At 38.2% G+C, this 2,123-nt stretch overlaps 1 long non-coding RNA gene across 1 annotated transcript; it reads left to right on the top strand.

The window, feature by feature from the left end:
• Nucleotides 1–219: 219 nt before the first annotated feature.
• Nucleotides 220–1,159, top strand: LOC143141341 (uncharacterized). The gene is made up of 2 exons (XR_012990776.1): nucleotides 220–478; nucleotides 581–1,159. It is a non-coding gene; the product is annotated as an uncharacterized LOC143141341 (long non-coding RNA).
• Nucleotides 1,160–2,123: the final 964 nt, after the last annotated feature.

Genomic DNA, 2,123 nt, shown 5'->3' with positions numbered 1-2,123 from the left:
GTATTTGCTATCATAACCTTCTGACTGCATTCCCCAATAATCTTGTTCATTTGGCCATCAGATTAGTCTTTGGGAAACGTTTAATTGGGCTTTGCTATGGTGTCAGTGCCAGTGGTAGATAAAGAACACACAGATGTCTTTCTGCGATGCTTGCCTTTTGTTCTTTTACCCTCACAAAGCCCACAGACTCATCACATCACTTCTAACCACTTAGGCCTACATGTGGTGACAGATCTTGAGAGAGGAAGTGGGTGTGAGCAGGAGCTCAGCAGCAAGCAACCTTTTTTAACCTGTCATTTTCCAGACTCATTGCCACAGCTGCAAGTGGACAAGTGGACATTGAACCGGTGTCATCATGTCACCTGTGGAGGCTCAACAGTCACATGAGGATGTGCCCTTTTCCTACTACAACTGGTCTGTCTTCAGTACCTTTTGCTGTTTTCCTCTGGGTGCACTGGCACTGAACTACTCAAAAAAGGTATGTCTTGAGAGAGCCACAATAGCATAAAGATTCAGCACATATTGCATGTTAACTGCTGTAAAAGGGTAATGTGTTCACATGTTAATGCTGCGATTTCAGGCAGAAAAATCAATGGCAGGAGGAGATGTGCTGGTCGCAAAGGGAGCATCTGAATCAGCACTGATTTTCAACATGCTGGCCCTAATCTGTGGACTGATCATCTGGCCTTTTCTTGTGTATTACATGTTGCAGCAGAGACCTTATTAATGTTTCTTTCTATGTTTTAATGAAGTGAAAACTGATCAGCAAATGTATTTAGAAAGTAATGAAGTACTGTTTAGTACTAATGTTTTGCTCTTTAAGATTCTTTGATTCTTTATGATTCTTATTGCTGTAGTTTGATGTTTTCTATTAATTTTGTCAACACATCAAAAGTGAAGCATGTCAAACCAGCGCAGAGCAAACTAACACCCATTTTGTTCATGGTCTTCATGGAATTTTACCACAACACAGTGCAATCTGGACTTGAGATTTATGAATGATATTGTCCTCTTCCTACAAGTATATTACCTGCAAATATTAATACTTTGAATGTGCAGCACTTTGATCAACTGTTTTTTTTTTTTCAAAATGTTTTATAAAGAAATTGAAATGAATATAATAATGAGTGTACTGTAATAAATTACATAAATAATGAAACAGCTGTTAAAGTTGCTCCCAGGTTGGGTAGCAACAATTATTTTAGATTATTAAGATAGATTCTTATTCTGCCATCTAATGGGCAAAAGTTGCTCCCCATATCAAGAAACAAGATACCTGTATCTTAAAAAAAGGCAATACAGACAGACTGTCTGACGTGACACTGACATTTTCTTTAGTTTTAGTGACGGTTTCTTGTATTTGCCTTTTTTGTTGCAGATTTTCAGAGGTCTGTGCTTGCTTTGGTAGATGAAACGACATCACTGTATGTGTCCTTACAAAACAAGAAATGTAGCCTAATAACAAAAATGCTCAAATCTTTCTCTATGATAGTGTCTTCCTTGTTGCACAGGCACAGTGACAAAAGGAAACGTCTGAGCCCACAGTGTGTGTGTGCAAGAGGTAAAGGTATCTTTATGGTGACACGGTGTAGGAATTCCCCTTTTCATTATTGTTCAACATACTGGGTGCCCATTTAGCTCTAAGCGTACACAGAATCCTTCACAGGACAACAATGTTACTGTATATACCAGGCATCTTTAACATTGACCATAACGCAAGTTGGTGTGGCATCATCTAGATGAGTTTGAAACTGTTCTTATATGATAAAATAACTACATTGTGTTTCTTTAAATCTCACTTTGTCAGACAAATTATCATTGTGGCTAGAGAACTACAGAAGTGAAAGGGAAGTGAAAAACTTCCAATCAATTTTATAGATCTGATGAAACCACAAGAGGCAATACAAAGTATCCTGACATGATCAAGTCAGACAGTCGTCATGAGGCTCTGTAATAGATAGATGATATATAGGTAGATAGATAGATACATAGATAGATAGATAGATAGATACTTTATTGATCCCCAAGGGGAAATTCAAGAAAGTGTATGCTCAGTCTGTGCAGGAAACCCACCAGGATATGGGGTTGTCATACACTGGAAATTCCAGAGTTCTGCCGAAAGC

The sequence above is a fragment of the Alosa pseudoharengus genome, unplaced genomic scaffold, assembly GCF_046254945.1.
Source record: "Alosa pseudoharengus isolate Yale_2024_CS ecotype anadromous, Long Island Sound unplaced genomic scaffold, YU_APseudo_1.1 YU_APseudo_1.1_scf_10, whole genome shotgun sequence".
NCBI lineage: Eukaryota > Metazoa > Chordata > Actinopteri > Clupeiformes > Clupeidae > Alosa > Alosa pseudoharengus.
The sequence above is the reverse complement of the archived record's forward strand: the minus strand, read 5'-3'. Positions and strand labels throughout refer to the sequence as shown.